Raw genomic sequence first — 15,381 nt, 5'->3', positions numbered from 1 at the left:
ATAAGATTTAGTCATATAACCTAAGTACTACAGAGTTATCCCAGATATAATAGGGAGAGATAAAGAAGGGATCACAGATAATAAATTTGCCCTGCTTCCTCCACAAAGTTATTACTGCAAGCTTTAAGTCTCAGCTTTTATTGATAATATAAATATGGGTTATGTAAGGAAAGCTTATACCTATTTATAATAGCATTCAAATTTGGTTTTAATAATTGCTTTAGGCCAAACCATTCCATAAACAATACCAAGGCAATTTGAAAATAAGTATTTGTTGCATAATCTTTTTTATTGCATATGCATTTTATTTTATGATTTTTGTAATTAAAGTAATATAAATAATATTTCCTAGCTAACTACCAGGTAAACAACTTTACACAATATAAATGTATTTTATCTTGTGAAACAACTGATGGTCATTCAAAAGGAAGATTGTTGGGGAGGGGTTGGAGAAAGTAGTATTTTCAATTGGCTACCAGACTTTTAACAAAACAATTCCCACTGTAATCTGAAAGAATTTCATCTAACTAAATCCCCACTCAAAGGACAAGCATGGAGTGAGGGCTGTAGTCAGAGGAACAAAGGATGAGAGGACCAATATCTGAATGAATTCCCCCATGGTGCTCTTTAGAGGGGCCCATTATGCCCTGGGTTAGCACCTCTCACCATTACTTGTGAAAATAGTTGGCATTTAGTGATGCTGTATGTCTTACATTGTACTTGCTAAAATTGCTTATGCAGTTTCAATTGGCCATGGTATTTATCATGTTCTATCCTCAGCATTATGTAGCATGATTAAGCCTATAAAGCAGCTGCTTTTTTGTGTGTATGTGGATCAAGTGATTGTTATGCATTGTGCAAACATCAGTTCAACTTTCTTGAGTGCCATGGCACAAAAAAGTGTTTTGTGTTATTCTTCAAATTCGATATTGCCTATATATGTATAGCTCCATCTATTGGTGAGCACAAATCTGTTTTAATGTGAATAGAAGTTGCACATGGATATCAAAAGATAAAAAATCCTCTAAGATATTATAAAATCATGTTATACAGCTCATTTTCTACAATGGTTCAAATACAATGGACATCTGTATGTACTGCGAATTAGTATACATACAATTTTTAACCCACAACACCCTTAACTATGGCTTTAGAACTGTAAACTTGTTTTGTTTCTTTTAAAGTATGTGGAGGTTGGAGGATAACTTTTAATTATAAAAGTCTCTTTGAAAACTAGACTGGTAAAATGAACTGTATTGTATGTATACGTATATGCATGTAGTTCTTTTGGTATCTGGTAAGAACTAGCTGCCATTCTAGGATATTTTCCAGTCTCTACTTTGGCTCTTTTACATATGAGATTCTCATTCTTCAGCCCCCACCTCTGTACTACTTCTGCCCTGATCCCTTCAACTGCATTGTCTCTTCTCTTCCCATCTACGAACTCTTATGTTCCATAGTTTACTGAAGTACTATAATTACAGCTTGTATCTTTTATTACTATATCTCTACACTGTGCTTTTCTGTAGTAGTATAGAATATTAATGAGATTAGCACCTGTCATTAAGATGTACTACCCATTTTTTTAGCGTTTATTTATTTTGAGAGAGAGAGAACAGGGGAGGGGCAGAGAGAGAGGGAGAGAAAGAATCCCAATCAGATTCCTCACCATCAGAACAGAGCTTGATATGGGGCTCAATCCCATGACTGTGACATCATGACCTGAGCTGAAATCATGAGTCAGATGCTTAACCAACTGAGCCACCCAGGCATCCCAAAATGTACTACCCATTTTGAGCAACAGCTTTAAGTCACTGCATAAGCCTTCTACTTAATGGTTTACCTTTTTTTGTTTGTTTTTGAAGTAAGAAGGGGAAATTTGTGATTTAAAAAAAAAGTATAGCCTCTCAGAAAATCTAACATTGCTAACTCATCCAACCATCCAAAAAAGAGAAAGTTTTGACATTGAAATGTGGGGAATCTTCATATTGATAGCACATTTTCCATACTTAAATAAGTAAATCTATGAGTTAATCACAAATGAGAATACTTGCTTATTTCCTACTGTGACTGTGAAGATAAAATGAGATAATAGGTGTAAAAATTTTTTGAAACTTTACAAATTTATTCATTTAAAACTTGAACAAAGCTTTAAAAGTGTTTCAAATTATCATTACTATATTAAATCAGTGCTACTGGGGCGCCTGGGTGGCTCAGTCGGTTGAGCGTCTGACTTCAGCTCAGGTCACGATCTCACGGTTCGTGAGTTCGAGCTCCGCATCGGGCTCTGAGCTGATGGCTCAGAGCCTGGAGCCTGCTTCCGATTCTGTGTCTCCCTCTCTCTCTGTCCCTCCCCCATTCATACTCTGTCTCTCTCTGTCTCAAAAAAAATAAATAAACATTAAAAAAAAATAAAAAAAAAATCAATGCTACTTATGTCAGTGGCTTCCCATTACTTCTAGGAAAATCCAAATTTTTTACTGTAGCTGCAAAGGTTCTATGATCCAACTTATACCTACCTAATCCTCTTGAATAGTTTTAAGACTGTGAGGAAATAAGGCACACAGCTATAAAACTATTATTATATTGAAAAGAAAAGCATTGTTTTAGATGTACAGATCTTCCAGTATTCATCCCAGAAACTGGGGCTTTTGGGTAAAATTTGAGTAGTAACAAGGTAGTTAAGAAGATATGATGCCAGAATAGTTTTATGATTGTTTGGTCATTATTATGAAAATAGGTAAAATGTTATCAGTTTCATTTATGTCTATAATTGATTAAGGTAATGAACAATTAAAATGTAAGCCAAAATTAATGAGGTGTTTAATTAATAGTATATTGAACTTCCAGTTACATTGCCAATCGCATTATTTCAATATTTAGTAAGTTTAATATTTTCTAAATGAAGTAATTAGAACAAATCTTTTTTTAAACTTTCACATCCCTATACTTCAGGTTCTAAATAATTACAATGAAATTAAATGCTCTACTAATGCAAATTTAGAAAGCAGTGGAAATATTGCCTGTACCCTAGCAATCACAGTTAAACCTGAGATGTATTTTTTTCTGAGGCCACATCTATAGTATGGGAAATGTTACATTTTCTTGGGTAAGCTTTTCTTTATTTCTTAGTTTTTTTTTTTAATTCCAGTTAGTTATCATACAGTGTAATATTAGTTTCAGCTGTCCAATACAGTGATTCAACACTTCATGTAATACCTGGTGCTCTTCACAAGTGTACTCCTTAATTCCAATCATTTATATAACCCATACCCAATCTACCTACCCTCTGGTAACCATTAGTTTCTTCTCTATAGTTAAGAGTCCTTTTCTTGGTTTGCCTCTCTCCTTTTTTCATCTATGATCATTGGTTTTGTTTCTTAAATTCCACATATGAATGAAATCATATGGTATTTATCTTTCTCTGACTGACTTATTTCATTTAGCATAATAACTCTTTAGCTCCAACCATGTCTTTCCAAATGGCAAGATTTCTTTCTTTTTTTATGGCTGAGTAATATTCCATTGTCTGTCTATGTATGTGTGTATGTATGTATGTATGTATCTATCTATCTGTCTATCTATAAAACCTCTTCTTTATCCATTCATCAGTCAATGTATTCTTGGGCTGTTTCCATACTTTGACTATTGTAGATAATGCTCCTATGAAACATCAGGGTGCATGTATCCCTTTGAATTACTGTTTTTGTATTCTTTGGGTAAATACCTAATAGGGTGCAATTGCTGGACCATAGGATAGTTCTGCTTTTAACTTTCTGAGGGACCTCTATACTGTTTTCCACAATGGCTGCACCAGTTTGCATTCCCGCCAACACTGCAGGAGGGTTCACTTTTTACCACATCCTCGCCAACACCTGGTTTTTCTTGTGTTGTTAATTTTGGCCGTTCTGATGGGTGTGAGGTGCTACCTCATTGTACTTTGGATTTGTATTTCCCTGATGAGTGATGTTGATCATCTTTTCATGTGTTTGTCAGCCATCTGTATGCCTTCTTTGGAAAAATGTCTATTCATGCCTTCTGCCTATATTTTAATTGAATTGTTCATTTTTGTGGTATTGAGTTGTGTAAGTTCTTTATATATTTTGGATATTAACCCTTTACAGGTATGTCATTTGCAAATATCTTCTCCCACTCTGTAGGTTGCCTTTGAGTTTTGTTGACCATTTCCTTCACTGTGCAGAAGATGTTTATTTTGATGAAGTCCCAATAGTTTATTTTTACTTTTGTCTTCCTTGCCTCAGGAGACATAGTGAGAAAAAAGTTGCAACAGCCAATGTCAAAGAAGTTACTCCCTCTGTTCTCTTCTAGGATTTTTATGGTTTTAGGTCTCACACTTAGGTCTTTAATCCATTTTGAATTTATTTTTGTGTATGGTGTAAAAAAGTGGCCCAGTTTCATTCTTTTGCATGTAGCTGCCCAGTTTTCCCAACACAATTTGTTCCCATTGGAAATTCTTTCCTGCTTTGCCAGAGGTTGATTGACCATAAAACTCATTTATGAGTTTTCTATGCTGTTTTATTGATCTATGTGTCTGGTTTTATGCCAGTGCCATACTGTTTTGATCACAATAGCATTGTAATATAACTTGAAGTCTAGACTTCTGATGCCTGTGCTTTTCTTTTCTTTTCCTTTTTAAAATTATTATTATTTTCTTAATTTTTTAAAATTCATTTTCATTTTTTGAGAGAGGGAAAGAGAGAAATAGAGAAAGAGAGAGAGAGAGCATGCAAGCAGGAGAGGGCTAGAGGGAGAGGGAGGGAGAGAATCCTAAGCAGGCTTCATGCTCAGTGCAGAGCCTGACGTGGAACTCGATTTCACAACCATGAGACGATGACCTGAGCTGAAATCAAGGGTCCTTTCTCTTTACTTTTTGGTAAGTCTGGCTAGAGGTTTATCAATTTTATTTTTTTTTCAAAGAAACAGCTCCTACTTTCATTGATCTGTTCTATTGTATATTTTAGTTTCTACATCATTTATTTCTTCTCTTGTCCCTATTATTTCCTTCCTTCCACTGGCTTTAGGCTTCATTTGTTGTTCTTTGTGTAGCTCCTTTAGGTGTAGAGTTAGGTTGTTTATTTGACATTTTTCTTACTTCTTGAGGTAGGCCTATATGGCTATATACTCCCCTCCTAGGACCACTTTTGTTGCATCCCAAAGATTTTGTACTATTATGTTCTTGATTCAATTTGTTTCCATGATTTCCTGGTTGATCCATTCATTGTTCAGTAGCATGTTGTTTAACTTCCATGTATTTGTGGTCTTTCTGAATTTTTCCTGTGGTTGACTTCTGATTTCACAGCATTGTCATCAGAAAAGGTGCATGGTATGATTTCAGTCTTTTTGTATTTGTTTAGGGCTGTTTTGTGACCTAATATGTGATCTATTCTGGATAATGTCCAACATGCACTTGAAATGAATGTGTATTCTGCTGTTAGGATGGAATGTTTTGAAAATATCTGTTAAGTCCTTCTAGTTCAGTATGTCATTCAAAGCCATTGTTTCCTTGTTGATTTTCTATTTAGATGATCTGTCTATTGATGTAAGTGGGGTGTTAAAATCCCCTACTATCATTGTGTTATTATCAATGAGTTACTTTATGTTTGTTATTAATTGTTTTATATATTTGGGTGCTCCCATATTGAGTACATAGAGTTACAATTATTATATCTTCTTGTCAGGTAGACCCCTTTATTATCATATTGTGCCCTTCTGCATCTCTTGTTACAATCGTTTTCAAGTCTAGTTTGTATGATATAAGTGTTGATACTCTGGCTTTCTTTTGACATCCATTTGTGTGATAAATATTTCTCCATCCCCTCACTTTCAATCTGCAGATGTCTTTAGGTCTAAAAGAATTATCTTATAGACAGCATATACATGGGTCTTGTTTTTTTTAATCCATTCTGATAGCTTATGTCTTTTGATTAGAATGTTTAGTCATTTACATTCAGAGTAATTATTGGTAGATATGTATTTCTTGCCATTTTATTACTTGTTTTGTCATTGTTGCTGGAAATTTTCTCTGATACTTTCTTTCTTATCACTTTTGGTCTCTCCTTTGCATGCAAAGAGTCCCCTTTAATATTTCTTGCAAAGCTGGCTTAGTAATCATGAACTCCTTTAATTTTTGTTTGGGAAACTCTTTATCTCTCCTTCTGTTCTGAATAATAGCCTTGCTGGATAGAGTATTCTTGGGTGCATATATTTCCCATTCAGCACTTTGAATAAATGATGCCACTCCCCTCTGTCTTGCCAAGTTTCTGTGGAGAGATCTGCAGCTAGCCTTATGGGTCTTCCCTTGTAAGTTAGGGACCTCTCTTGTCTTGCTGCTTTTAAGATTTTTTGTTTATCAGTATATTTTGAAAATTTATTTTTTTAGGTTTTAAAATATTTATTAATTTATTTTGAGATAGAAAAAGCACATGTGGGGGAGGCGGGTGGCATGGAGAGAAAGAGAGAATTGCAAGTAGGCTCTGTGCTCTCAGCACGGAGCCCAATGCGGGATTTGAACTCACAAACCATGAGATCATTACCTGAGCCAAAATCAAGAGTCAGAAACTTAACTGACCAAGCCACCCAGGTGCCCCTATATTTTTCAAATTTGATTATAATATGTCTTGGCGTTAGTCTGCTGTTGTTGATTTTAATGGGAGTTCTCTGTGACTCCTGTATCTTGATGTCTGTTTCCTTCCCCAGATTAGGGAAGTTTTCAGCTATTATTTCTTTAAATAAACTTTGTGCCCCCTTTTCTCTTTTCTTCTTCTTCTGGGACTCCTGTAATATGAAAGTTTTTACATGTGATGGAGTCACATAAGTTCCATAAGTCTGCCCTCCTGTTGCATAGTTCTTCTTTCTCTCTTTTGTTTAGTTTCATTAATTTCTATTATTTCATCTTTTAGGTCACTAATTCATTTGTCTCTTTCCTCTAGTGTCCTGTCATTGCATTAAGCCTCTTTCCAATCTCATTTATTGCATTATTCTCCTCTGGTTGATTCTTTTTTAACTCTTTTATCTCTGTGCTAATGGTCTCCGTGATGTCTTCTATTCTTCTCTCAAGCTCAGTAAGCATTCTTATATTGTTGCTTTAAATTCTCCATCAGGCATGTTACTTATATCTGTTTCACTTAGATCTCTGGCCATGGCCTTATCTTGTTCTTTCACTTCCATCTTTGCATTTTGTCTAAACCTCTGGCTGCTTCTTTATGTTAGAAAAGCCAGTTATGTATGCACTACTTCTTCAATGTTGCCTCTTCTCTCCCTTTGTCACCAAGTCACTTGGTTCTTGACCATGATGCATCAAAGAATTGGAGACCTGAGACCAGAATTTATTGAGGAGATAAGTATGGTACACTTTCAAGAGCAAAAATCAGCAAATGCCAGAGCATGACTGGCAATGGGACGGAGAAGCTCCAGCTGTATCTTTTTAAGCCAGCTTTGTATACGTGTATATTTGGCTTCTATTGACATCTTTGATTGACAGCTATCAGTTGTATAACATTTTGGCTTCTGTACATGCACCTACCCATGATATATCATATGTTTTTATGTATTGTATATTTATGAATTTCTAATGAGCTTTTGCTGTGACCTGAAGGGCAAGTGGCACCTTTTGTTCACATGCTCTGTTCTTGGAAGTCCCCTGTGGCTTTTGATCTAGCTCTGTGGCTACCCCTTTCCTGTTCTGTTAGCCCTTAAAAGTGGCTCTGAGGGAGTGGCTGTTAACCCTGGTGTGGGGGAGGGGGTGTCTCCCAGTGTGTGACCAGAATCTGGCCTTTGTTCCTCCTTACTCATGCCTAACTAACTGCCTAACACCTTTAGTTGTGAAGCTTGTTCTGTCAGTGTTCAGGCTGATTTCTGAGTTATTTAGCATGATCTGATAGTTATCTAGTTGTGTTCATGGGAGGAAACAAGCCTAGGATCCTCCTACTCTGCTGTCATCCTGGTTTTCTGGCCTTTTTTTCACTCCTAGAAAATACTGAAGGTGTGAGTATGTTAAGACTCACTCACAGCAATAAAAACTGATATCTAATATGCTGAGTCCATTGGATGAGATGAACTGATTATCAAAGCAGATAACATCTTACAAAGCAAAAGCACAAGATTCAAAACTAGTCACAGTTGATCTCAGCTCAGTAAAATATATGTATACAGTTGCTGAAAAAATCAGAATGATACAAAACAAAATATTAAGTCCTTGTAACTGTATCACAGTACTATGGGTAGTTTTTACTTTCTTCCAACTTTTCATGAGTATATCATCAGAATAAATCAAACAATAATTTAAATATTTTTGTATACGACATTCATTATATTTATTTTACTAAATAGTATGGTTCAAAAAAACACAAACAAATCAGAAAATTTTACTTAAAACTACTCCAACAAGATAGATGGAGTTGATGCCATCCCATTCCCTTCTTTCTATGTATATGAAGCTGGAGCCATATCTGACAGCCAACACTCAAGTATACTTTGCCTTTCCTGTTGAACGTGAATGAACTTCTGTGAACAAGGGAGACAAATGAAGTTTTACAAGATACAGGCACTTTATTTCCCAGTTTTTAAAATTAAGCCAGGTGAAAAATATTTAGTAAAAGTAACAGGAACAGACAAAGCTTTAAGAGTTCTACCATTAGTTCTAGTGACTTACACTCAATGCAAACAGCATCAAACAAGTAAAACAAACAAAAGTTTAACTGGGGTTAATGGGCATATATGTAAAAAAGAAATCCAATTTACTATAACTGGAGAAAAATGGCCATTTGAATCCAACTTAAAGATATACCAACAATGTGCATTAAATCTTGTGTACCTATGTAGCTGAGTAACATCTGAAAGCTTTGCAAGAGTATGTAAGCGAGAAAAGCAAAAGGTGCTTTTGATTCCACAGTATCTGACTAAACAAAACAAAGCAATTTACAAAAAAAAGTACCAAATGATACTTTAAAATAAATAGTTAATCATTTTGATGAATATATACATGTAGAGTCCACTTCTTGGGGATTTAACTATCTAAAAGTGGCATATCACTATCCAGAGTTGCAGGAGCAAGTTCACATAAATAAAACAGTGTGGCTTCACTAGCTTTGGCTTCAGTCAGTGGCTCCAGGTGAACAAGATTACTTTGGGTTGTCTCCGGATCTAGGCTGCTATCAGAAGCTCAACTTCTATGGGTTTATGTACAGAGGGCATAACTTCTGATGATGCTGTACTCCCCTATTCAACAGTAGAAGCAGGGGTCCCATCAAGGAATGCAAGAAGTAGAAAGGCAGTGTACTGGATAATCTGCTTATCTGTTTTGGGTTTAGATTTTCTTCCCTCTTCTGAAACTGGCTGAACTACATTGTTCTTGGTAGTTTCTAATCCTTTATTCTCAAAATCAACCAGGAGATATGGGTCTATGGTAAACTGTCTTCCTGACAGCATGGCTTGGAAGTCCTCTAAGCTGCAATCAATACTGTCAAGATAATCCAACAGCTCAACCTTTCCCAAAAGATCGATGTTATCATTTAAAATGGAATCCATCATGGTCACAGGATCTTCTATGGTCAGACTAGGTGAGCCAGTTAGCTGGACAACACTAGACATGAGAGGGCTGGTGCCATTACTGCCTGAACTTAGGGATTCTCTAGCTGGTTCATTCTGATCTCCACTCTGAATAACAAGTGCATACTCATCTTCATTGTCATCTTCAACAATGACAATATCAGGGTACTGGCTACAGTTGGAGGGATCACATATAACATCCTCATTAGTTTCTGGGATAACTGGGATATTTTCTTCATCTGCATTATCATCAGTTATATCATAAATAATGATGTCATCTGAAATCCTCTCCCTTGGCTTTAAGCCTTCAGTCCTACTATGTGGAACTTTATGATGGTGATTATCAGCTTGTTCTTTGACTATATGTTGAAACAGATTCTTCTTTTGGGCTCCATTAGTATTTAGAAGTAGAGGCCTTTTATGTTTTAAACTCACAAGTTGGTTATTCTGAAGCAACATAACAATAAACTAGACAATCTTTCAAATAACTTGTTGCTGTTGTGCATGTTTTGCTCATAATTCTGACACCTCCTTCCAAAGGGATTCATTCTCACTTTTTAGTTCAGAAAGGCTGGACTCAATAGTTTCCTGTTTTATTTGAACTTTCTGAGCACTACTTATAATTTTTGTTAAATCTTCCTGACAAATCTTATTTTCTTCTGGTTTTGAAGATGAAACCTTGCTTTTAATGTTCTCCAACAAGTCATCCTGGCCTTGTTTGAAGTAAGAATGCTGAAATTCAACAGGACCATCTCTTTCCTGCTTTACAATTCCAGAGCCAATATGTAAAACTTTACAGAAACCATACATATTCAGTTGCCTCACAAAGCTTGCCATGTTATTGTGCTTGAAATATTTTGGAAGAATTTCTTTTACAAATCTTTGTTCATCCAGAACCAGAAAACTTTGGCCATTCTGGCTCCAGGTGAAGAATTCGTTGGTATGGGTTTCCTCCACAAGCGTCCACAGTTTGCTGAGGCAAGCTGGCATGTTTGAATTCTGCTTCATTGTTAACCACACGCAGGGATTCCAAATTCTACACCAGAACACAGCGGTGGTGGTGGCAGTGGTGGCGGCAGTGTTAGTGGTGGTAGTGGTAGTAGTGGTAGTGGTGGTGGTGGTGGTGGCGGCCAATTTAAATATTTTTAAAATGAGAGAGAAATTTAAAGACAGATTAGTTCTGCTCTATTTAAAAAAGAAACAAACAGACACACCTTAAGTATGCCTTTGTTGGATTCAGAGCACAGCCCAATATTTGATGTTCATAATTGTGTGAACCAACAATGATGTATTTTCTCTAGATTCTCTTTATATATGCAACAAAATGTATAATATATCTGTGAAACATTTCTATATAAATGGCTAAGGTAAAAAGGGTTGTTGTTTAAAATTTATAAACCCTCAGCTATCCAGATCAACTTATTCTCTGAGGTTTCTAGATAGTGGAGATCTTATTTTAGGTTTTTCTATTTTAAAATGAAATTACTCTAAAGCTATGTGTCCTATTAAATTTTGCAATATTATTATATCTAAGCTTCCTCTCCTAAGTGTCCATAGCTATTTATTGAGGCATTATTCTCAGGTGCCCATGGATACAGATGTTTAAGTGATTGCTATTCAAACATGAGGTTTTTGCTGTTTCATATTGCCTTTGTTAGTTGACCCTTGCTTTTTTTGGACTTTCACAAAGTAAGAGAAGAAATATTTATGTATTTCCCAACTGTTACAGATTATTAAAAGCAAATCATAAACTATTCAATCAATTTGGAAAGCTTCCTGAGACAAAGTATACAACATAAGAAATACAGTATTTAGAAATCATATCTCCCTGCTAGTTGTGTTACAATTGAAGCACAGTTGCTACTCAGTCCTCTCCTCTTAAAAGTAAAATCACACAATAACAACAAAATAAATTCTAAAAGCAAATTAATTTCCTTGTGGAAGAATCTAAAATATTATATTCATCTTTTATGTATACAGTATTCTTGTAGCATTATTTGAATCTTCATTACTGCTTAGCAGTCTCCTTGTACATTGTACACTGAATCACATGCCTTGGTAGTTGTTCTAGATTTCCTCTACTCTCCCCAATCCTTTAAACTAAAACCTACACCCTTCAATCTCAGTAAATTATGTTCAAAGTTCCCTCAATTTCTTTCAGTATCCCTTCTTGAGACACACACTATACTCTTCATCTTACTCTTCTTACGCCCTTCAGACTCATGTGTCATGAGTTATCCTATGTTTTTTTTTTTTTTCTTCTTAATGTCTTGCTTTAAATTTATTTCTTTTTCCTACAAAAAGGCTTAGGTCTTTCTGCAGAGAAAGACAGATACCATATGTTTTCACTCTTATGTGGATCCTGAGAAACTTAACAGAAACCCATGTGGGAGGGGAAGAAAAAAAAAAAAGGTTAGAGTGGGAGAGAGCCAAAGCATAAGAGACTCTTAAAACCTGAGAACAAACTGAGGGTTGATGGGGGGTGGGAGGGAGGGGAGGGTCAGTGATGGGCATTGAAGAGGGCATCTTTTGGGATGAACACTGGGTGTTGTATGGAAACTAATCTGACAATAAATTTCATATATTAAAAAAATAAAAAGAAAAGAAAAGAAAGCCTCAATGATAAATAAACCAAATAATAAATAAACAAAAAAAATCTCCAAGCTACTATCTTATGTCTAGCTGGGGAAAAATGACATGGCCACACCAAAAAAGATACACACACACACACTCACACTATATACATATAAACATATGTGTGTGTATGTGTGTGTGTATATATATATATATGTGTATATATATGTGTGTGTGTATATATGTGTGTATATATATGTAAACAATGACACCCATAGATGAACATTATATGGCTACTGAGAACTTGCCTCTACTAATTAGCTGGTTTAATTGGAATTGCTTCATCTGATGTGAGGCCTTGATGATCAGCCAATACTTTTTAACCCTTACTCTTTATTGTGAAATTTTAAAATATATACAAAATAGAGTAATATAGTAAACCCAGCACCTAGCTTCAAAAATGATCAATTCCTGTTCAATTTTGTTCTATCTACTCCCACCCTTGGATATTTTCAAGTAAGTCCTAGACATTACATTTTTTCATCTGTAAATATTCTATATGTATTCACAAAATATAAGGATTATTTCTAACATAACTAAGTAATATTATCATACATTATGAAAAATATTTCCTTACTAAAAAATATCTGGTGTTCACATTTCTTCATCTACTACTTTCCCAGCCCCCATTTTGAATCAGGAACTGAATAAGACCTGTTTATTTGTTATTCTCTTAAGTCTCTATTTGAAACTGTGACATCTGTCTTGTATTTAGTTATCAATTTCTATACATCAAATTACCCTCAAAACTTAGTGACAATATTATAAATACTTATAATCTTAAAGTTTCTGTGTGACAGAAATTTGGGAGCAGCTCAGTTGAATGATTCTGTCTCATTGTCTGTGGCAGTCAGGACTTTGTCCAGGGCTGCAGTCATCTGTGGGCTTGAATATGCTTTCCAGTTTACTTCTGTACCATGTGAGCCTCTCTGGAGGGCTTTTTGAGTCTCCTACAACATGATATATGGGTTCCCCAAATGTGAGTGATCTGAGAGAGAGAGCAAAGAGGAAGCCATAGTACTTTCCATGCCCTAGCTTGACAATGACATAACAACACATCTGTCATATTCTATTGGTCATACAGACTAACCCAGAAATAGTGTGGGAGAAAACTTTACCAGAGCATGAATACCAAGAGTTGAAGATAATTGGAGGGGTCATCTTGGAAGCTAGCTACTATACATCTTCATCTCTTTTTTTAATTTTAATTTTCAACTGTTAATTATGGAAGGAACCAGGTCATTTGTCTGATAGAGTTTGTATTTTTTATTATTGAATCCCAGTGGTGTTATCTACATATATCTTTACCTATCTCCCCATCCCACATATATTCTATAAACTTAGATATAGAAGCTAAATCAGATTTGGGTTCCATGTTTTTAGCCAGACATCCTTATTGTTGGTGATGTGCTATTTTTATAATGGAGCACATGCTGGCTGGTTGACTCTTAGTGTATCAGCAGCCATTTATGATCATTGTCTGGATCCATTAATTCAAGAGTGATATTCTATCATCCCTTCTTTTTAAAAAGCTATTTGTAATACTTCTATAAAAAGATATGTCCCCTCATCAGCTATTTGGTCTCATTCAGGTATATTTCATGTGGAGAAGACAGGGTGAATGCTTGATTCTTTCTCTTTGTTCATCAGTTTTCAAAATGATTTGTTGGTTCCCTAGAATCCCCCAAAAGTATCAAGTGAGGCCTGGAAACCATAATGGATATGCTGAAGCAGACTGTCTGGGGATGGACTCTAGGCGTGGGTATTTTGAAAAAGCTACTAAGTGATTCTGACTTACTCCTCTGTTAACTTCTACTGGTCTCCATTCCCAGAATCTGACTTAATAGGTTTAGGATGGGGCCCAGGATTCTGGTTTTGTTTTCTTTTTATAATCTTGAGACAATTTTGTTGAGTTGACAAGTTTGGGGAACATAAGCTAGACTATACCTTTTCATATTTACTATGGCTATATGCATCTGTGCTATTCTCCCATGACCTGGGTATTACACATTTGCCCTCCTACAACAAACTATTACGCTGAGAGTCTGCCTAGCATACACTCTGGAGTTAGAATGGTTGGGTCCAAATCTTGGTCTGCCACTTACTAGCTTTGTGATCTTGGGGAAGTTAATCACCTCTTTGTCTCACCTCTGGAAACAATACTAGGATTCACCTTATGGTTGTTTGGGGACTAAATGAGTTAACATTGGTAAAGTGCTTAGAACAGTGCTTGTAAGGATTTCTTAAGCACATAATAAAGCATAGTTCCCTCTGACAGAGTTATCCCTGAATACTCCGTTAATAAAAGCTAGGCTTGGTAGTTATTATTATTATTCTTATTGTGTGAAATGGCATTTACTTATTTATTTGCCGCCTTGTTTTATTTGACAATGTGTTTTGCACATTCTTTTATATGAGTGCATAGTTATCTTCCTATTACTTTTGTACTGCTGTCTAGTATTTTTTTTAAACTGACATTTAATATGCCAGGCAAGGTGGATTATATATTTTCTAGTTCACTTAATCTTCATATCAATATTTTAAGATTCGGAATATTATTCTTATTTTATATAAGGGAACTTACTCCCTGAGAAGTTCAGTAAGTTGCCCAACATAATAAAGCTGATAAGTGATGGTATAGATATAACATATGTTAAAGAAACAGTGTAATGATTAGGAACACAGACTCTGGAGCTAAGCTCTCTGGGTTCAAATCCTGCCATTTCTGCTTCTCAGTTGTGCATCTTGGGCAAGTTACTTAACCTCTCTCTATTTCAATTTCATTTTTTGTAAAATGAGCATGATAGAAATACCTACTTCATAGGTTCTTATGAGAATTAAATGAATTAATACTTGCAAAGTGCCTAAAATGATGCCTAGTACACCATAAGCACTTTGTATACTAGCTATTACTGCTATTATTAATCATTAGCAATTAATTTTATTTGTTTTGGCTTACAGAAAAGGCAGAAGTTAAGAGGGAGAGATTGAAAGTGTTCATAAGGAAGGGAATAAACATAGGAGCATTAACTTTCAGGAGGAGAGAAAAAGGAGAACTGTTTCTACCACAAAGATGGACAAGATAGAAGATAATTGATGTCTAGGTGAAGGCAAATGATGAAACTCAGGAGACAGACTCATTCTTACAAGGTAGAAGGCAAGATCATCCTTTAGGAATGA

At 35.4% G+C, this 15,381-nt stretch overlaps 1 protein-coding gene and 1 pseudogene across 3 annotated transcripts in view; one reads left to right on the top strand and one right to left on the bottom strand.

Annotated features, from left to right (window-relative positions):
- The window catches only part of DIAPH2 (diaphanous related formin 2), a 1,032,498-nt gene that overhangs the window by 866,563 nt on the left and 150,554 nt on the right, over positions 1-15,381 (top strand). The window lies entirely within an intron of this gene.
- Positions 8,100-10,677, bottom strand: LOC121025226 (heat shock factor protein 2-like; annotated as a pseudogene).

The sequence above is a fragment of the Herpailurus yagouaroundi genome, unplaced genomic scaffold (assembly GCF_014898765.1).
Source record: "Herpailurus yagouaroundi ecotype Mexico unplaced genomic scaffold, PumYag 67556, whole genome shotgun sequence".
NCBI classification, from domain to species: Eukaryota; Metazoa; Chordata; class Mammalia; order Carnivora; family Felidae; genus Herpailurus; species Herpailurus yagouaroundi.
The sequence above is the reverse complement of the archived record's forward strand: the minus strand, read 5'-3'. Positions and strand labels throughout refer to the sequence as shown.